Source organism: Rhamphochromis longiceps, linkage group LG3 (assembly GCF_057381845.1).
Source record: "Rhamphochromis longiceps isolate RC_006_pf linkage group LG3, R_longiceps_female_GT1.1, whole genome shotgun sequence".
NCBI classification, from domain to species: domain Eukaryota; kingdom Metazoa; phylum Chordata; class Actinopteri; order Cichliformes; family Cichlidae; genus Rhamphochromis; species Rhamphochromis longiceps.
The window spans coordinates 21,675,350-21,698,201 of NC_140559.1; the positions used below are offsets into that span (position 1 = coordinate 21,675,350).

Genomic DNA, 22,852 nt, shown 5'->3' on the forward strand with positions numbered 1-22,852 from the left:
TTGTTATTTGTTGAAATTTTCTGAGGTTTAACCTGAAATTCTGGCATTTTGGTCAAAATAAATTTGTATTAAAAAATCAATTCAGGATTTTAATGAATCGATATCACATTATCCAAGCTAGAACCAATTTTAATCGATAAATCGATAATTAAAAACCCAACCCTATACATAACTTTGTGGACATGTAGCCAACAGTAATGTTATAACGTTCTTTGCAGATATATAAGTGATCTAAAATTTTATACTTGCTTTTAAAAGTTTATTCTTTGGCCACCACGCTTCAGCCATCTGCTGGGGTTTTTTCTTTGTTGAAAAAAAAAGCCACAGCCACCACTGCGCTATGAATTCTGGCCTATGTTGGGACATAATCAGCCTTCAAATGGGGCCTCGAGGGATGCAGACGAAGTATAGATAGATAATATAAGTGTAGATACTTACATGAAAACAAACATAATAACTTCATACTGTCACTGGGTTTAAACTAAAGGAGTGTTCACAAGAAATCATCAGTATCAAACTGTGACAATAAAAAAATGTTCATTAAAGCAATCAAGAATGAGTTGCAATGGAGCAGGTTTACTTTATGTAAACAGGATTAGATCGCGGCCACGCAGGTATGTCCGCTTCATTTATACGAAAGCAACAGCGATATTCCACCACTGTTTCACCATAAATAAATAACATCAATGTAACTAAAGATAATGCAGCACTTGATCCTTTTATTGATGTCACACAGATACATACAGGTCATTTCCTATAAAAGGGAAATGTACTATTAACATTCTATTACATGTATGTGATTATTACAGATGTAATTCATATTTCAGAGTAGTAATTGTAAATTACTTCGTGTAATCAAGATGAGAGACCACGGCTATAAAAGCGAAGGTGGATTTGGGAAGTCTGTCGCAGTCATATCCTGTCCGTATACGCGAGCCACCCATTGCGGAAGGTGCAAGATTGATAAGGAGAGTTTTCAGAATCCAGCGTATATTGCGGAATAGACAGGATCCTTTAGCTCAGCGCGACAGTGTGCTCATTGAGAGATATCGATTTTCCCGTGAGGGTATTATTTACTTAACCAACTTGTTGACGTGGGGGTGCAGGACCACCACCTGTCTTTTTTTTGCTCTGCCCTTTTCTTGGTTGCTGTTATGAACAAACAAACAGATTATTTCAATTCAATTCAATTCAATTCAATTCAATTTTTCTTTATTGTCCCACAAGGGGAAATTAGTTTAGCAGCAGGAGGATAAGAACAACAGAACAATACTATAAAACAATAATAACAATAATAATGATAGAAAATTCAAGGACAATTATTTGCCATTAAGGAGACAAGACGCAGTAGGGATAAAAGAGACCTGGAGTCTTTTAGTCCTCCTCGGAGGTACTCTAAAACGGCGGCCGGAAGGCAACAACTCAAACTCACTGTGAAGTGGATGGTTCACACAATTAATAATAGAATGAGCCTTTCTAAGCACGTTTCTATTGTAAATGGCCAAAAGTCCATCTTGCCAGCGCCCTGAAATTTTGCTAGCGGTTTTTACCAGAAGTCCCAATCGATTCTTGTTCTTCACCGTCAGGTTACCAAACCAGGCAGCGATACAAAAAGACATCACAGATTTCCAAGAGACAAAAAGCAATATAAGTGATAAATATTACCATTCTGTGGAATATTCTTATATTTCACTTTTACTTGTTCCCATGTTCTAGTGGGTCCTGTTGTGGCTCTAATGTGAAAGAGGATATAATATAACATAATATAATGTAATATAATATTGGATAATATAGTGTAATATAATAAATCTACCCTACCGCCTACTGGTGTTGGCCAGAGGGGCCGATGGCACGATATGGCAGCCTGGCTTCTGTCAGTCTGCCCCAGGGCAGCTGTGGCTACAACTGATTAAACTCTGAAACTCCTAAAATCCCTCACTCAAGAGTTCTTGCTCTGCTGCCAAAAATACTGTGCGTGCTCCTTCGACATTTCGCCGACCAATCAGAGGGTTGCCGATCAATGTTTCTACTATCGATGCGTAGCCCCTTTTACGACACCCAGTGATCTCACATCATTTCATCCAGCTGTACTAATCGTCAACAGCAGGTGTGTTCGGAGAACCGGATTAGCGAGCTCACGGTTAGAGCGATGATTTGGTCTTGGATGTAGTAAGCGACGTACGAAGAACGGACCCCAGGTCCAGAAATCAGAGCTACCTCATCAGATCCAAGTGTGACATCAGCTGACACTCTTTACAGGAGATTCCATCTGAACTCTGTGGAGCCTGATCTCAAAGTTTTTAAGTCTGACCCTGAAACCAGAAGAGGATCTTTCTCTCTCTTCAGATTCATTGTGATCCAGTGATTTCAGTCCTGCATGATCAGGCTGATGTTTGCACAGAGCAGATAATGAAGTGAAGGTTTTTGCACATTAGTAACAGTGAAACAGTTTATTTACAGCGTGGGATCGTTTGTGTTTGGAGTATGAACTGAGATTCCTGAAACTCTTGTCACACTGGTCACAGCTGCAGTTCACTTCCATGTGTGTACATTCATGTTTGTTACGATGACCTGATTGTGAGAAGCTTTTTATTCTACTGTATTTAGTATATTATTTTATTCTATTCTGTACAGCTGTGTACTGTATTTAGTCTTTTTGTATTCTAATTTTTGCGTCATAACTTTTGCACTGTCCACTTCCTGCTGTGACAAAACAAATTTCCCACGTGTGGGACTAATAAAGGTTATCTTATCTTATCTTTTGTCACATTGTCTGCATTTGTATGGTGTCTCTCCTGTGTGGATTCCCTTATCCTTTTTCATTGAGCTCATGTCCAGTGGTGAAGGATGACCCACACTAGTCACAGATGTGCTTTTTGACCACACTGTGAAAGAGTTCATGTATTTTTAATGTACTTGGTGTGTGGAAGCCTCTCCCACATTCGTTGCAGTAGTTCATTTGTCTCCAGTGTGGCTGCGTTGATGTGGATTTAGGTCCAGTTGATGATTGGAAGTTTTTCCACAAAGCTTACAAAGAAACGTTTTCCCACCACCACAGCGACGACAGGGCTGAGAACTGGATCCATCTATGTTGCTCTGCTTTGTTTATTTTTATCCTGAATGTCGCCTGAAATAAAGAGCATCTCTGCCAACGTCCAATTACTTTTACTGTTTACATTATAACACTCAGCTTACTGAGAGAAAATGAGTCTTCATTTTCCCAAACAGTTCATTCAGTATAACTCCATAAGTTTACTGATCAAACTTGTTCCAAACAATCAGGTTAAAAATACAGGATAAAAAGGTAAATACATCCTCACAGTAACTGCACTTGTAGAGTTACTTTCTGGTGTGGATCTGTTGGTGTTTTTTCAGCTGATGTGGAGATTTAAAAGTCTTCTCACACAGGTCACATTTATAAGGTCTCTCCTCAGTGTGGCTAAACATGTGTTGCTGTAACTGTGCATCTGTTGGAAACAGTTTCCCACACTGATCACAGCAGTAAACACCATTTCCAGTGTGAATCCGTAGGTGAATATTTCGGTAGTGTTTTTCACTGAAACTTTTTCCACAAAAGTTGCAGCTGTACGCCTTAATTCCAGAGTGGGTAACTAGATAGTTCTGTAAGTTTCGACTTTGAGCAAAAGCTTTACCACACAACTCACAGTAGTGTGCTTTAACTACAATGTGGATGAGTTGGTGTTTTTTTTAAGCCCACACGATACGTAAAAGACTTTCCACACAACTCACAGCTGTAAGGTTTAACTCCATTGTGGACGAGTTGGTGTCTTTTTAAGTTTCTAGCCTGGGTAAAAGACTTTCCACACAAGTCACAGCTGTAAGGTTTAAATCCACTGTGCATGAGTTGGTGTCTTTTTAAGTTTCCAGCCTGGGTAAAAGACTTTCCACACAAGTCACAGCTGTAAGGTTTAACTCCACTGTGGACGAGTTGGTGTCTTCTTAAATCTCGACCCCGGGTAAAATCCTTCCCGCAGTCATCACAGCTGTAAGGTTTAAATCCACTGTGGATGAGTTGGTGTGTTTTTAAGTGTCCAGCCCGGGTGAAAGACTTTCCACACAAGTCGCAGCCGTAAGGTTTAAATCCACTGTGGATGATTTGGTGTGTTTTTAAGCTTCCAGCCTGGGTAAAAGACTTTCCACACAAGTCGCAGCTGTAAGGTTTAACTCCACTGTGGATGAGTTGGTGTTTTTTTAAGCTTCCAGCCAGGGTAAAAGACTTTCCACACAAGTCGCAGCTGTAAGGTTTAACTCCACTGTGGATGAGTTGGTGTGTTTTTAAGTGTCCAGACTCTGTAAAAGACTTTCCACACAAGTCACAGCTGTACGCTTTAACTCCACTGTGGATGAGTTGGTGTGTTTTTAAGTGTACAGCCCGGGTGAAAGACTTTCCACACAAGTCGCAGCTGTAAGGTTTAAATCCACTGTGGATGAGTTGGTGTGTTTTTAAGTGTCCAGCCCGGGTGAAAGACTTTCCACACAAGTCGCAGCTGTAAGGTTTAAATCCACTGTGGATGATTTGGTGTGTTTTTAAGCTTCCAGCCTGGGTAAAAGACTTTCCACAGATGTCGCAGCTGTAAGGTTTAACTCCACTGTGGATGAGTTGGTGTTTTTTTAAGCTTCCAGCCAGGGTAAAAGACTTTCCACACAAGTCGCAGCTGTAAGGTTTAAATCCACTGTGGATGAGTTGGTGTGTTTTTAAGTGTCCAGACTCTGTAAAAGACTTTCCACACAAGTCACAGCTGTACGCTTTAACTCCACTGTGGATGAGTTGGTGTGTTTTTAAGTGTCCAGCCCGGGTAAAAGACTTTCCACACAAGTCGCAGCTGTAAGGTTTAAATCCACTGTGGATGAGTTGGTGTGTTTTTAAGCTTCCAGCCTGGGTAAAAGACTTTCCACACAAGTCGCAGCTGTAAGGTTTAAATCCACTGTGGATGAGTTGGTGTCTTTTTAAATCTCGACACCGGGTAAAATCCTTCCCACACTCATCACAGCTGTAGGTTTTCTCTCCCTTTCTTCTGTGAGGTTTGTCGGCCTCCTGAGAGCGCTGACTTCTCACTCCATGTTGGTCCTGCAGTGACAGAGATACAAACAGAGGCAGTGAGTGAAATGCAGTCGTGGAACAAACTGTAACTCCGTCTATTAGCGGAATCAAACATGTCAACAAACACATTGTAGGTGTGTTTCCACCACCTTCTGGTCATAGTATCACATTTCAATGATGTGCTACAATGACAGTCGTAATGAAAAATACATATTGAAGAAATATTGATAAGTGGAGAAAATATTTTACTCATAAAAAATTGAGTTCAATTTTTGTTATTGTTGTTTCAATGTGTGCCGATAAAAATTATGTTTGTATCTTCTTGTAACATCTGAGTTTTTTGTTTGTGAATGTAGATTCTGTGTATATATGGAGGAGCCCGGGATGGAAAAGATAAAGCTGCTGTTAACATGTTTTTAAAAACCAACAAGCTGTGCAGTTTCAATAACAGTGTAACTGTGATATTTTTCTCACCTTCTGTGTTGAAGTCATTTTTTCCTCTGTAGTGGCTGAGCTCAGTCCAAATGGCTGAAATTGTTCCTCTGTTGCTCCACCAGACTCTTCTCCTGTTACTCAGCTGGGACACAAAAAGTATATGTATTTTATCCCTGATAAAAAAAAAAAAGCAGAGCAAATAAACATGACTAAACTCCTCAGTGACAACAATACCTATGAAACTTCAATGTGGAAACTGAGAAGCAGCTACAACAAGAAAGTCATCAGTTGTCACAAGAACCTGAAAGGGGAAAAAGCCACTGACCCCCCTGCATATCACTACCTTTACCCAGTGGATGCTACACCCTGTATATATGGACTTCTATAGATCCACAAGTCCGGCTCACACTCAATGGTAGCAGTACCACCTGAAGCACCTCATTAGATTCCACCTACTCCACCCAGACAACCCACATGGAAAGGATATATATAAATCTTATAAAGTTTGTATCCGTCTTGTGTGAAACTTGTATGAAAAGCATACAAGAGTGAAAACAGATATAAGACCCCTTGAAAATTATATAATGAAACTTCTATGTTTTGGATACTTACTAAAACAATATATGAAAGTAATGAGAAAGTGGCCATTTTCATGAGTAAATCATATAATTTTTTACTATTTCTTTTCCATATGGGAAGGTAAAGGGTGGTTGTATGTAGGGATGGGTATCGTTAAGGTTTTATCCGATACTAGGGCTGCACGATTAATCGTTAGAAAATCGCGATCTTGATTCATACTTTTGTGCGATCTCATTTCCAAATGACAACGATTTAAAAAAAAAGAAAAAAAAAAGACGACGATTGTACCGCATTTTGATCCGGGACGTAATCTGCATGAAAACAAGCGCTCACTCTTCCTGCTCAACAAATGACAAGGGCGGAGCCTTATACCACGTGATACAGACGCTGTGCCGTGTGATGCTAAAATTAGTAGGGAAAAAACAACGGAGAGCACGTCAGGGAAGACGAGAAAGTGACAGGAGAAAATCCATCCCGGTCAACCACCCAAACATCAATAACGGGAACCTTATACAGCACTTCCCTATACCCGTCGAACTCCCGCAGGCACAAAGAAATTACAGAGGCCATTACTTATCACCTGACCAAAGATATGGCTCCCATCAACACTGTGCAAAACGAGGGATTTAGGGAAATGATCAACACCCTAGACAAACGCTACACAGTGCTGTCCCGCAACTATTTTTCTATTGTTGCACTACCTGCTCTATACACGCAGTGTCGAGCAACGGTGGAGACGGAATTTCAAGCAGTACAACATTTTGCAGCAACAACAAATGTGAGACATTTGTTGTTTTTATGTTTATTTATTGTTTTTATGTTCAGTCTCAACTGTTATGAAGTTGATGTGCAGTTAATAAGTGCAATAAATATTTATCGTGAGAGAATCGTGATCTCAATTCTAAGGGGAAAAAATCGTGATTCTCATTTCATGCAAAATCGTGCAGCCCTATCCGATACCAGTACCAAACTGGTACTTCTGAAACGGTGACAGTGCTTAAACGGTACTCAAACTGGTGCTTAAAGAATGGAGAACACAAAATTGGTCCAAAACCCTCTCATGTTCAGCTGTTTTTTTTGTAAAAAGATAACAATGTTAGCCTTTTCTGCAGCCATAGGGCATATATGGTATCACTCTTGGCTGGAAGCAATGCTTAAACAATGGAAAAAACACAAACTTCGTCTAAAAACCTCTCATGTTTAGCCGTTTTCCATTTTTTCTTTGGTCATTTTAGCCTTTTTGGCCAGGGTGAAGGGAGTATCTGCCATCAGACAAGAAGAAAGCCATGTAACTATGACGGTGTTTGCTAGTTCACCTTACATGCATTAATGTAATAACGTGGTTAGCCTACTCAACGTAAATTACACACGAACAACATTAATCTACATATATTGTTACAAATATATGTAAGAACTGAGCCAAATTTAGTAATGCCAACAAAATGAAATAACAATATTTGTATCTTATATATGATACATTCTTCCACAGGAGCTGCTGATCCAGTTCTACACTGCGGTCATTGAGTCTGTCCTGTGCTCCTCCATCACAGTCTGGTATGGAGCAGCCACTAAACAGGACAGGAGCAGACTGCAGCGGACTGTACGGGCAGCAGAAAGGATCATCGGCACCCCCCTGCCCTCCATCCAGGATCTGTACCTCTCAAGAACCAGGAAACGGGCAGGGAAAATCATCACAGACCCCTCACACCCTGCACACAGACTTTTTGATCTGCTGCCCTCTGGCAGACGGTACAGAAGCCTGCAGACCAGGACCACCCGACACAGGAACAGTTTCTTTCTCCTCGCCATCTCCCTTCTTAACAGTTGACTTGTCACACTGCTCCCACTGCCAGACTGCAACTGCACCTTATGTACATTTTGTAGTATTCATTCCACCTCATTCATTTCTGTATTTTATGTATATAAGTTTAGGTTCGTTATTTATAGTTGGTTTACACAGCTTTGTGTATGTATGTGTAATGTGTATATATATATAGACACGTGTGTGTGTGTGTGTGTGTGTGTGTGTGTGTGTGTGTGTGTGTGTGTGTGTGTGTGTGTGTGTGTGTGTGTGTGTGTGTTTTACATTGCTGTGCTTGAGAGCCACCATCTACTGGAACCAAATTCCCTGTATGTGTCTGCACATATACTTGGCCAATAAACACGATTCCGATACATCTATATATACACTGTAGGGCTGCCACGATTAGTCGACTAGTCACGATTACGTCGACTATCAAAATCGTCGACGACTGATTTAATAGTCGACGCGTCGTTTGAAGCTTTGTAAGATCCCAAAAGACGCAGGAATAAGTAGCAGGATTTAAGAGTGTAATAACGGACTGAAACAGAAGATGGCAGCACTGCATGTACAAGGATGCCAGCTGCCGTTAAACCCCGAAGAAGAAGTAGCTCCGTCCCAGTCAGAATTCATAGCGCAGCCCAGCCAGTGTTGCCAACTTAGCAACTTGGTCACTATATTTAGCGAGTTTTCAGACCCCTTAAAAAAAGACGTGAAAGCGCTACTCTCAACAAGCAGCGGGTGCTGTAACGCAGTCAGTTCTTCTTTTACTCTTATGCTGTTTTGTGAATCACAAGGTTTAAAACTACTTATAAACACACACACAAAGTAACTCCACCAGAGTGCCTATTTCGGGTCACTTTTGCCGGTCCAAGCCCGGGCAAAGGAGCAGGGTTGGAATTGTGACATTAAAAAAAACAATAATTGCTAAAAGAAATTTAATTTGTAGTTCTAAATAAACTAACTGCATTTAGGACGTTTTTACTCACTTTATGTCTCTTCCATGATGTTATTTCTCTCTCCAACAACATAGGTTACAATTAGATTAGCATGACCAATTATGCAAATTAGGCGATGACATCATTTAGCGACTTCTAATGACTTTTTTGGACAACCAATAGCGATTTTCCTTACTGAGGAGTTGGCAACACTGAGCCCAGCTCAGTTTCCAACAATGGCGGCAGCTAGTTAGCTTTAATATTACTCTTATTATTCTTTCTGGGTCACAAAATAAACATTTAACATGTTTTCAGGCAAGAATGTAGCTGTGTAAACCTCAAATATCTGCTCAGTTTATCAAGACACCACATATTTTCAAAAGCGCTCCGACGTTTTCGGAGACGTCTGTTAACCACTAGCTCGACAGCTAGACGGGGGCAAGGCTCGCTAGAGCCATGAGAGCACTGGACTCCCGGCAAATCGTTTTCAAACCCACCGCCGTCTTTCGCTACTCAGGTTAAACATGATATATGAGTCACTTAGATAACTTAAAAATGTTATTGTTTGGCTTTTTTCAGTGTTTTATTTGTTCCTGAGTAAATCGGTTTGGCTGAGATTAAAGTTATAGTTCTTACACAGCTGAATAAACTTCAAGCAGACAGCTGATCATCAGAAGTGTGAGATGCTGGAGAATTTACTCCGGTGTCCTGTTATATTTTAGATAGCAAGGAGTTTATTAAACTTCACTGAAACAATCTGCAAATTTCATTAAAATTTAATAAACTATCATTTTGTCTTTATTTTTAGTTAGCACATACCTTAAACACTTAAAGCTGTAAGCTAATGATAATTATATAAGAGCAGATGCTGCTGGTGCAATAAGCTGTATGTTTTACGTTCAATGGATGATGATCTGATTAGTTGACTAATCGCAAAAATAATCTGTGACTAGTCGACTATCAAAATAATCGTTTGTGGCAGCCCTAATACACTGTCAAAGATACTTGTCTTTGAGTGAAGATTTAAGGTGATAGGACATAAATAAATGCAACTTGAATCTTTACTGAAGCTCAGTATTTGACACAGAGTTCAAGTTCAATGCTGTAATAACTAATAATGATTAATATAATAATAACTGTAATATTGGCAGTATAATATTTACATCACCAACATGAAATGACTTTAGTCTCATGAACAACATTAGCTAATTGTTATTTACTAGCTAATCTTAAAATGACTGTTCAGTACAGAAATGAAGCCCAACAATCATGTTTTTACAGTCCCGCGGTCTCAGCCTCAGATACTCAACAAATCAAACAAAGCTCATAAAAAAATAAACAGATGAACAAAAACTGTTTCTCTTCCATTTCAAACAATGCTGTATGAAACGTTTCAGCGGTTAGTGACATGGTTGCTAGGCAACCTGAGCAGCGCCATGGAGGCAAGACTGTCCCATTACACAAGCATCTCACTTTCGGTCTTTGAGGATGATTCCCGCATGGCCCGCATCCTCCAAGGCTGCAGACCCTGAATTGGAATACAGCCTATAAAGGTGTGTGTATGAGAAGTACTTCTCAGAACCACTTGGTGTTTGCTGTGACTGCATGTAGTGGGATCAGTGGTAATAAAGCTTTGAAGAAACATACTTCAGCCTCATCTGACCCTTCTTCTCCAGCTGGGATATCAAAAGAATCGGTGAAGTCAAGAGAAAGTGAACCTCAACAGCACCTAGCCACACGAGAAGTCCGATCATTTTCTCTCTAATCTTCTTAGACTCAGAACAAAAGTTGTCCGGCTTTGTGTGTCTGGCAAAACGCTTTTTACAAATCCTGCTGGAATAGGTCTGGTTACAGCCGCAGTCAAAGCATGATGGAAATAATTGAACAAGCAAGCAAATGTAGCCCTTTCGCATCCTTCGCAGTAGGCTTCCACTACTCTCTCTATAGGGCTTTGGAGTTGACATCACGGAACGCTGGGAACGCTGGGAACGCTGGGCCATCTTCCGGGGAAATGAATCAAAACAAACACACTGTGTTGTAACGACGACTACAAGAAAGATGCTTAAAAGTAGCTCAAAATAGCAGAGACTGTATAGTGACTGATTGCGTTGGAAATGTGGACCCGCATGAAATACAGCCGTGACGTAGAATCCCTGAAGACCTACTGCTATTGACGTAGCGTGACATTTTTTCGTACCTTGTCAGTGGAGTCAGCGCGCACAAGTCGTTAGATATCGTCATATCGCCCAGCACTATCGTGTGGACAATAGAAAAGTGTCTAGTGCCATTTGTCTTCTATTGTTTTTAACCCAAATTTTATAAATTATTACATAAAATATATAATTAACCCTTTACAACCGGTCGGAGAAGGCACTCCGTTTTACCTAACTATTTTTAAATCCCTGTAGAACTGGAACCAAAAATTATTTTTTTGGCATGTGAAACCGGAGGAGTTGTACTTACATCTTATGCCATTAGCTTGTCCTAGGTCACGGTTTCCTTCCACATACAGGGAGTGCAGAATTATTAGGAAAGTTGTATTTTTGAGGAATAATATTATTATTGAACAACCACCATGTTCTCAATGAACCCAAAAAACTCATTAATATCAAAGCTGAATGTTTTTAGAAGTAGTTTTTAGTTTTAGCTATTTTAGGGGGATATCTGTGTGTGCAGGTGACTATTACTGTGCATAATTATTAGGCAACTTAACAAAAAACAAATATATACCCATTTCAATTTTTTTTTTAACCAGTGAAACCAATATAACATCTCCACATTCACAAATATACATTTCTGACATTCAAAAACAAAACAAAAACAAATCAGCGACCAATATAGCCACCTTTCTTTGCAAGGACACTCAAAAGCCTGCCATCCATGGATTCTGTCAGTGTTTTGATCTGTTCACCATCAACATTGCGTGCAGCAGCAACCACAGCCTCCCAGACACTGTTCAGAGAGGTGTACCGTTTTCCCTCCTTGTAAATCTCACATTTGATGATGGACCACAGGTTCTCAATGGGGTTCAGATCAGGTGAACAAGGAGGCCATGTCATTAGTTTTTCTTCCTTTCTTGCCAGCCACACTGTGGAGTACTTGGACGCGTGTGATGGAGCATTGTCCTGCATGAAAATCGTGTTTTTCTTGAAGGATGCAGACTTCTTCCTGTACCACTGCTTGAAGAAGGTGTCTTCCAGAAACTGGCAGTAGGACTGGGAGTTGAGCTTGACTCCATCCTCAACCCGAAAAGGCCCCACAAGCTCATCTTTGATGATACCAGCCCAAACCAGTACTCCACCTCCACCTTGCTGGCGTCTGAGTCGGACTGGAGCTCTCTGCCCTTTACCAATCCAGCCACGGGCCCATCCATCTGGCCCATCAAGACTCACTCTCATTTCATCAGTCCATAAAACCTTAGAAAAATAAGTCTTGAGATATTTCTTGGCCCAGTCTTGACGTTTCAGCTTGTGTGTGTTGTTCAGTGGTGGTCGTCTTTCAGCCTTTCTTACCTTGGCCATGTCTCTGAGTATTGCACACCTTGTGCTTTTGGGCACTCCAGTGATGTTGCAGCTCTGCAATATGGCCAAACACGCTTGACTTTTCTCAGTTCATGGGCAGTTATTTTGCGCCTTGGTTTTTCCACACGCTTCTTGCGACCGCTTGATTGTTCGATGATCACGCTTCAGAAGCTTTGCAATTTTGAGACTGCTGCATCCCTCTGCAAGATATCTCACTATTTTTGACTTTTCTGAGCCTTTCAAGTCCTTCTTTTGACCCATTTTGCCAAAGGAAAGGACGTTGCCTAATAATTATGCACACCTGATATAGGGTGTTGATGTCATTAGACCACACCCCTTCTCATTACAGAGATGCACATCACCTAATATGCTTAATTGGTAGTAGGCTTTCGAGCCTATACAGCTTGGAGTAAGACAACATGCACGAAGAGGATGATGTGGACAAAATACTCATTTGCCTAATAATTCTGCACTCCCTGTATAGCTTTAGAAAAATTTGCATAAGAAGCACTTGCAGCAACAAAAAGATAATATTCCAGAAACACGCTTTGCCGATGTTCATAACACTTCTTACGTTGGCATATACATCAGTGCAAATTATTGCATGTCCGCCATTACCTGCCCGAAACCGGAAGTGACGTCATTTTTGTGGGCCTTATAAGCCTATGTTGATGTTCATAAAAGTCATGTGCATATTAGTATTGTACAACACTTTGGTCTACTAGGTGTGTTTTTAAAGTGCTATATAAATAAATGATGATGATGATGATGATGATGATGATGATGATGTTTGACTTTGTGCTTTTCCGTATTGTTTCTGGGATGCTTAGAACTTAAATTACACTGTTGTAAATATTATAATGCATCAAAATAAACTATTTATTTCCATTTTTCCTGTAGTATATAAAAATTAGTGTATCTCAAAAATAAAATTATAAATACACTCAAAATAAATTTCTTGTGGTTGGAAACTTTTCTATTTACAATTTCGAGAGATACACCTCTTAATTGTATTTTAACTAAAAAGATATGTAAAAAAAACAAATCAAACAGATTTTAAATTTTTTTGTAGTTTATTGCACTACAAGTTTTCCAATTTATGTAGTTACTATGGACCTAATGGATACATATGCATACAGATTATTAAAATTTGGGCTATAACGGTTGTATTAATATATGGAAACTTGAAATGCTCCCACAAATGGCACTACTACAGTTAAAGAAATTGCAATAATTTGTTCATATTTATTATAAATAATTCTAATTATACATCTTACTTCCATTCTTTTATCCTGTGTCACTAAAAATACATTTTATTTTAGTTTTATACATTGATTAATGACCTGTGACCATGGGTCATTGTGAGCATCACAGGGAAGGTTGAAGCCGTCCACTGCACCTGTATGGCCGGAGTTGCGGAGACCTGCAGCCATGTCGCTGCTCTTCTGTTTAATGTAGAAGCAACAGTGCAGATCTGTGGCACAAGGACTGTTACAGATGAACTTGGATACTGGGTTTTGCTGGGTAATATGACCAAGAAACAGTCAGAGGTTGGCCATAAGATGGACTTCTCCTCTTCAGCTGCCCAAAAAAGGCTCTTGATCAAAACATAAACAGACCATCCGTATGGAAAGGTAAAACTAGCCGTCAACAAAAAAAAGAAAAATCCTACCTGCTACTGTGGAAGAGTTGTCACCGCCATAGGGCTTTGGAGCGTGATGTCACGGGCGTGGAAAGTATTTTGGCCTGATGCGCCATTTTCCGGGTCCAAACAAAGCACAAGCGAAAAAGGAGCGAAGGCACACACAACAGCCATGGTTCGTACTTGCCGTGTTGCCGGCTGTGGAATAAGCTTAAAAAGGGTTTGTCTTTTTTATTCTTTCCCAACCTGGAAGCATCATGAGGGAGCTGGGAGGGATGTGAGATGGGCAAATGAACTGAATCATTTCTTCAACAGATTTGATTCAGCCATGAGGCAGTCTGCAACATCGGCTGCAGACTCACCCACCCCCACTGCTGCTGTTCCACCTCAGACACTTCACACCTCCTCTATTCACCCTGCTCACTCCCCCCCACCCCCAAATGCAGCATCCAATACACACTCAACACAAGGCTCCAGCGTGTCTCTCTCAACCACCCAGATTAGGAGGGAACTGAGGAGGATTAATGGCAAGAAGGCAGCGGGTCCAGATGGCATCAGCTTGAGGGTCGTCAGGTCCTGCGCGGACCAACTGTGTGGGGTGATGGAGCACCTCTTCAACCTGAGCCTGAGGTTGGGAAGAGTCCCACAGCTCTGGAAAACCTCCTGTGTTGTACCAGTGCCAAAGACTTCACGCCCCAAGGACCTCAACAGCTACAGGCCGGTGGCTCTGACATCCCACCTGATGAAGACCCTAGAGCGGTTGGTCCTGGCTCAGCTTCGGCGCCTAATAAGCTCATCACTGGACCCACTTCAGTTTGCCTACCAGCCTGGCATTGGAGCGGATGATGCCGTCATTCACCTCCTAGATCGTTCCCTCGCTCACCTGGAGACCGCTGGAAGCACTGTGAGAATCATGTTCTTTGATTTCTCCAGTGCCTTCAACACCATTCTTCCCTCGGTTCTAAAGGACAAGCTGGTGAACTCTGGAGTGGACCATCACCTCACTTCCTGGATCCTGGACTACCTCACCGACCGACCACAGTATGTGAGGACTCAGGGCTGTGTGTCGGACAGGGTCGTCTGCAGTACGGGGGCCCCACAGGGAACGGTTCTGGCTCCGTTCCTCTTCACCATCTACACTGCAGACTTCTCCCACAATTCCATCCAGTGCTTCCTGCAGAAGTTCTCTGATGACTCTGCAATAGTCGGCCTCATCACTGATGGGGACGACAAGGAGTACAGAGGTCTGACCCAAGACTTTGTGGACTGGTGCCAGCTGAACTACCTCCAGATCAACGCCAGTAAAACCAAGGAACTGGTGGTAGACTTCCGCAGGCACAAGCATTCTCCACTGCAACCACTGAACATCCAAGGTATGGACATTGAGGCTGTGGACAGCTACAGGTACCTTGGTGTTCATCTGAACAATAGACTGGACTGGACTCATAACTCAGACGCCCTCTACAGGAAAGGGCAGAGCAGGCTGTACCTGCTGCGGAGACTCAGGTCGTTTGGAGTGGAGGGCCCACTCCTGAAGACCTTCTATGACTCTGTTGTGGCTTCTGCTATCTTTTATGGTGTGGTCTGCTGGGGCGGCAGCATCTCTGCTGGGGACAGGAAGAGACTGAACAGGGTGATCCGAAGGGCCAGCTCTGTTCTAGGATGCCCTCTGGACCCAGTGGAGGTGGTGAGTGACAGGAGAACGGCGGCTAAGCTGTCATCCCTGTTGGACAACATCTCCCACCCCATGCAGCAGACTGTGACAGCACTGAGCAGCTCCTTCAGTGGGAGACTGCGGCACCCACGATGTGGGACGGAGAGATTTCGCAGGTCTTTCCTCCCCACTGCTGTCAGGCTCCACAACAAAGACTTTAACTGATCAAACACACACATCCATACATATGCAATAATACTAAGTGCAATAATCCTTTCTGTCATCGTTGTACTTTTACTCAGTTGTATATAGCATTTGTATTTGTATTCTATTTTTATCTTATTGTATATTTATTTTATTTTATTCTACTGTATATAGTATTTTATTTTATTCTATTCTGTACAGTTGTGTACTGTATTTATTCTTATTGTATCCTAATTTTTGCCTCATAACTTTTGCACTGTCCACTTCCTGCTGTGACAAAACAAATTTCCCACGTGTGGGACTAATAAAGGTTATCTTATCTTATCTTATCTTATCTTATATGGCGGACCTTACAAAACGAAGGCGTCTAGCCTGGATAGCAGCCATGCGATGGCTTGATATCCAGTTTTCTTCCATCTCCAGATATCTGTTGGTGTGCTCCAGACATTTTAACTCCGGCAAGTTCTGTATGTTCATATCACTCTTTATAGCTTAATAATATTATCGTTGGGGTTCTTGGAGGTTATAGAAATTGCAAACAAACATAGAATTGAGTGACTGTGGAGACATACGTGCTATGTAACGATTTGCTAACTCTTTCGCACAACTGTAGGGAAGCCTGCCTATGAAATGAATCAAACAAATCCAGACTGGTTACCAACGTTACACGTAGGGCACTCCGAAATCCGAACGTGAGGGTTAGGGTCAGGGTTAACAAGATACGTGACGATATCGGGGTAGGACAGTGGCGGTAAGTACTCTGGGTCTTTACTCCACTGCCCTACTTCATAGTCCACACCAGAGGCGGAAGCAGACATCTGAAACACCCGGGGCTTAGCCCTAAAGGATGGATGTGGGATTCTTTTTTTTCTTCTTTCTTTTTTTATTTGGGGGGGGGTAGACATTACTGAAAGATTAATTGGAGCATAACTGAGCCACTGTGTGAGAGCTGAGCAGCAAAAGGAAATTAAGTGAGGGTAGAAATGACTGAAATGGGCTTTATTATGAATTTTGTTCAAAAAAGAATGACTTCATATAGGAAAAAATATATATCACATATGCAGGACACCTTAAACTAGTATTTTAATTAATCAGCAAGGCAGAACAAAGTTGGGGCTGCATCAAGACACGAGGACTAAACCCCAATTCAACCAGACCCAGAACTGATCCGGAATTAAAACAGGACTACAACAGTTCAAAATCAGGACCACTTAGGACTTAACCAAGACAGAACCAGAATCAGAACTAGATGATAGTAGCACTAAAAATCATCATAGACCCGCACTACACTTAGTTTTTTAATTCTACCAAAAGTACACTATTTACATTCAGAAAAGTTTATATAATTATTTAGCCTTCATAAGCCTGCATAACTTAATAAATCTATAACTTGAAAAATAACAAACCTGAAAAGAAACACTAGGTACGAGATACACAAGTACCTATGATACGGATTTTGGTAAACAACCATTTGACTAACATGTGTTTCTCACCTGCTCTTGTTCCCTTACTGTTCTGTCCTCATTCTCCTCTCTCTCCCTCTTTGTGCTGACAATCATCAAATATACAGTTGAAACCAGATATTTACATACTCTTCAGATCAAAACAGATACACTTGGTAAAGATACACATCAAATCAGACTACCGTAATTGTCGGGCTATAAGCCGCTACTTTTTGCACAAGCTTTGAACCCTGCGGCTTTTAGTCAGGTGCGGCTTTTCTATGGATTGTCCATGATTTTTATCATATCGTAAGACAATTTGTTTTGTTTGTTCCGCTGTTGTACGGCACTACGTTGCCTGGCGGAAGGGCATGTGATCAGACACACAGTATCGGGGTTCAAGAGTGGTATGTTGGTCACGTGTCCATCCGCCAGGCAACATAGTGCCGTACAAGTAGCACGAAAAACAAACTTCAAATTAACGCTACGCGTTCAGCGGGAGTCGTGGATGACGAGCGGCGATAAACTTGCGAAAAGCAAGTTATGCTCAATTCCACCGGTGGAATCTGACAGCGTGGAAAAGTGTGAAAACATCCATGATCACCAACGGATGTCGAAGGGCTGGACTGCTGCATGATGGAGAGGAGGACACCACGGCCTTTCTGAGGGTGTTCGACTCCGACACTGACAACGAGGATTTCTTTGGTTTTCAAAGTGACAACGAAGGAAAGAAGCTGAGAGTGGATGACGTAGCCATCCTGAGCCTGTTCGTATCTGACACTGGAGAAGAGGACTTTGGTGGTTTTAGTGCGCAGGAATATGGTGGTGAATGACTGACTTTTCTTCTTGTTAAAGCCGTGTCACTGCACCTGAGCCTAAAAGGTAGTCCGAATCTATTTTTCTGGTGTGCTGTAGGTTATTGTTATGTACTACATTTGTTACTCATTCATGAAGCACAGTACATGTTTCGTACTTGTAATTACTGCTACTTGCACATATACCTAAAACGTTATGCAAATATGTACCCATAACTTGTTTTTCAAAATATTAATAAAAGAGGTGTGTCTCCAAACAGCCATCTCTTTCCTGACATTTCGCTTTGTGCATATTCTCTTACATATGATAAGTCAACATTGAAACACCTGCGGCTTTTAGTCAGGTGCGGCTAATGTATGTACAAAACAGGATTTTCCCCTGATTTTAGCTTGTGCGGCTAATATTCAGGTGCGCTTTTATAGTCCGGGAAATACGGTAAATGTTTATTTTTTTAGATTGATAAATATAAAAAACATATTTGTAAACTTTAAGAGTAAATAGAGAAACTATCTGTATTTCTTAATTTTAAATGGCACCAAATTGTATTCAAAATTGAGCCACACTTATGGAGCTCCACAATCCTTTTCCTGGTGTTTTGGTTGACATCTCTTAATTTTCCATTTCAAAGAAACAGGCTCTGTGTTTTGTCTTATATGCATCCACAGCTGTTCCACCAATTTACTCACATGGACTCTACTAACCTATCAGAAGCTTCTTCAGCGCAGAATGGAATCGTCTGGAGTTTTCTTATTAATTAACAATAAACTTAGTGTATATGTACTCCTAAATTTGATGAAAGTGATAAAAAATAGACAGCTCTGTCTCTCTTTATTTTGACATTTAACTAATTCAAAAGATATTTCAATATTTATTTATCTAAAACAAAACAAGTTTACTCTAAATTGATGTTGTACAGTAAAAAAAATGTTCTTGTGTTTTCCATAAAGTGTATGTAAATATCTGGTTTCAACTGTGAATATACTGCTGTGTATTGAAAGTCCTCTTGTTTTGCATAGATATACTGAACAACATACAAAGCATAATATATAAAATAACATCTACCTGAGTTTTTTCTTTGAAAGAAGCTCCTTATGTCCATTCTTGTATATCAGTGCATTACTGAAACCGATTTATTTAGCCGTGGAGGGAAACAACTGAAAATATGAAATAAACACACATAAGCTAAGACTCTCTAAAGAAACAGCATTGTTGTTGTTCGGCTTTTCATTTCGCCATTTGTTGATTAACTTGAAGAGCAAGTAACGTAATATTGGTCAAGTGATCAGTTTCATATCAATGAAACTCATATCAATCTTTCGTGATACACCGTCATATTTACATTTTTTATACAGTATGAATGATTTACTTTGGTACCTGGTCAATCTTCAGTTCTCCTCTGTCTGCCTAGCTCCATTTCTCCAACAGCGCACTTGCAGTAGTGATGTGTCGGTCGCGAACGAAATGGCTCGTAGAGCCGGCTCTTTGGAGTGAACGACGCGAGCCGGCTCCTTATTGGGAGCCGTTTTTTTTTCTCTCTCTCTCGCACTTTTTTCCCCGTGTCACTCCGCACTCGAGCCTTGTGCTTTGCGCTGAAAAGAGAGGGGAGGGGCAGTAGTTACACTGGCAGTAGCACAGGAACAGAGCTGGAGGGAAACAGCCAGGGACATCAACGTCACATTAGAAAGGTATAGTAATCATCCAAAACTATATTCAGTTGCGGATGATAAAGGATTCAGAAAGTTTATTCATGCAGGCCCAAATGGCAGAGAATATGCATGTTCTTTTTGTTTTCATATTTTAATTTATATTTAATTGTGTTGTGGTTTGCAGTGTTTTGTGTTGTTTCACTTTAAATTTGTTTAAAAGGAAAAAAGCTGAAAATTTAAATAGTTAAAAGTTGAAATGTAAATAGTTGGTTTTTTGTATTATATTATTTATTTATTACATTTTGTGTGGAGTGAATAAATAAAAGTATATTTACAGTGGCCCCTAGAGACAAAGCACGTAAAAACTCCAAAACACGTACAAAAGACAACAGAAGTGCTCCAGGATGCTCGGGCGCAGTGTTGAGCTTTTGTTACCTAGTGGCTACACAAGCCAGCAAGTACCAACGACCGGATTTGGTGTGTGGTAGTAACAGGTAAATGAACTTTTTTTTTAAATTATTTGAATATATATGAGTGCTTGTGTATAAATACACAAACAATACACACATGCTTTCAATTGTGTAATTTAAGTGATCTAGGTAGCGGTTTTGAAAGTTCAGTTAACGTTAGAAATGTGTTTTGGAGTTTGTACGTGTTTTGTCTCTAGGGGCCACCGCATATATTTATATATAAACATATATAAATAAAACCACTTCTTTTTTTACATTAGTAATTCCTTTTGTGCATAATTTTATATTATTGTTAATAATAAATTAATTAAAGCAACAAAACAACCTGAAGAGCCGGTTTGGAGCCGAAAGAGCAGACTCTTTTTAGTGAGCCGAGCTGAAAGAGCCGGAAATCCCATCACATCATCACTGCGGGGCGATCGTGGCTCAAGACTTGGGAGTTCGCCTTGTAATCGGAAGGTTGCCGGTTCGAGCCCCGGCTTGGAAAGTCTCGGTCATTGTGTCCTTGGGCAAGACACTTCACCCGTTGCCTACTGGTGGTAGTCAGAGGGCCAGTGTCGGCAGCCTCGCCTCTGTCAGTGCGCCCCAGGGTGGCTGTGGCTACAATGTAGTTTGCCATCACCAGTGTGTGAATGGGTGGATGACTGGATATGTAAAGCGCTTTGGGGTCCTAAGGGACTAGTAAAGCACTATATAAATACAGGCCAACAATCATGTTTTTGCGGTCTCAGCCTCAGATACTCAACAAATCAAACAAAGCTCATAAAAAAATAAACAGATGAACAAAAACAGTTTTGTAATAGAGTGAATTGTTGCCCCCCAGTGGTAAAATACAGAAGTGCCTGTTACAGGGCTAGTTCTTGGTTGACCAATATATAACAACAAAAAGGGTAGATTTCTGCACGCTAAGAAAACAACAAGTTAGTGTGTGATGTCCTGCTGTTCAATAAAGGCACCTATCCACGTCCGATCTTTTCAAAGAGCCTAATCCAGAATATCACGCGCTATCAAGCGCTATATAAATACAGGCCAACAATCATGTTTTTGCGGTCCCACTTGCAGATACTCAAAAATTCAAACAAAGCTCATAAAAAAATAAACAGATGAATAAAAACAGTTTCTCTAAATACAGGCAATTTACCATTCACTAACTCGCAGGCAGTAGCTGCCCCGTCCTGCTTAGTGCCTGAGCTCAGATCATACCAATATTAGGGGGGGGTTTACGCACAGTCGTAAACACATACACATACAAATACAAATCCTGATTTACAAGTACAAAATATTTATGATCACATTTTGAGCCCATACTTGAGCTTTGGCCCAGAAAGTGGCGCGTCAGGCCAAAATCCTTTCCACGCCCACCCCTGTGACATCACGCTCCAAAGCCTTTTGGCCCCCTTCTCAGCAAGCTTCCACTACTCTCACCCTGGAGTTGCGCTCCCCCAGGCTTGTACCTGTGGCTTCAGGTCCTGGGGTGGGGGTTGGTTGTTCTCCTGCCCTGCACCCCATCCTTTTGTTCATATTCCAAGACTATTTTTCTTTATGTATTCTTTCCCCCCAGCAACCGCCATATTATGATGTTGCAAGCAATCACAAACTCTACAGTCTGTCTAACTCCAATGTCTACCAAGCAATCTATTATTCTCAACAGAGCTAAACTCAGCATAAACTGAACCCACATTAAAGTTAGCTCGATGCTTACCTTTAGACGAGCCCACAAACCGAGGGAAACTCCGTGATGAAGCTGGAACACTTTCCAAAAACAGGAAACAGATCAGGGAGCAGAGACCCACGTGGTTCACGCTGATCTCAGCTACGATCCAGGAGACAAGGGTGTGCAGATCGATGCAGATATCGATCCAAACGTTGGTAGTGGTATATGTTCCTGTAAGTTTACTACTTTACAACCGTTTCATAAAAAAGCAGCTCTCTCTGCTCGACTCCTCTCCTGCATACACACTTTGCTCCGCCCCCTTTATCTGACTCCGCTGTGATTTGTTGCTGTGCGGTCACGTGACTCAGCTGCACAACGTAACCCAGTGGAGTGTTATTTCAAAAGTAGCGCCAATCTCCTTTTCCTAAACTCTTTTCCTTGGCCTCGATGAAAACGTCATCGTGGGGAGGACAATATGGAATCAGAACGATGCCACCTTGAAGCGAAACCGAAAAAAAATATTGTAACTGAAATAAATGTACTGGAAAATCTTGTATTGAAACCGAAAAAACAATTGATAGTGAATAAACAATTAATTGAAACTGTAATTTTTTTGTTTTCGTTTACAATTTTTTTTTTCCGGTCTCAATCCATTTTTCGGTTTCAATCCATTTTTTTTCGGTTTCAAACCATTTTTCAGTTTCAATCCATTTTTATCATTTTTGTCATCCACATTGTCAGATGTAGCCCCCAAAATTTTTTACACACTGTAGTCAAACACCTGTTTAAAAAAAACCTGTTCTTGATCTTACGATTCTTGCAAATTACAGGCCTTTCTTCTAACTACCTTTTCTTTCCAAAATTCTTGAAAAGAGAGTTGACAGTCAATGAATGACCTTCCTGAAAAAGCAAAATGTTTTACACGTTTTCCAATTTGGTTTTAAACCCTTTCATAGCACTGAATCAGCCATTTTACAAGTTTTTAATG

The 22,852-nt window shown here is 40.9% G+C and overlaps 1 protein-coding gene and 1 pseudogene across 2 annotated transcripts in view; both read right to left on the bottom strand.

Moving 5' to 3' along the window:
* The window catches only part of LOC146673412 (uncharacterized), a 188,013-nt gene that overhangs the window by 33,074 nt on the left and 132,087 nt on the right, over positions 1 to 22,852 (bottom strand). The gene's annotated exons all lie outside the window — the stretch shown is intronic.
* On the bottom strand, positions 1,196 to 21,205 carry LOC146673413 (uncharacterized; annotated as a pseudogene). Its single transcript, XR_014910435.1, has 4 exons — positions 19,469 to 21,205; positions 19,157 to 19,248; positions 5,537 to 5,670; positions 1,196 to 5,089 (listed from the first exon to the last, which is right to left on the bottom strand). The product of XR_014910435.1 is annotated as an uncharacterized LOC146673413 (transcript).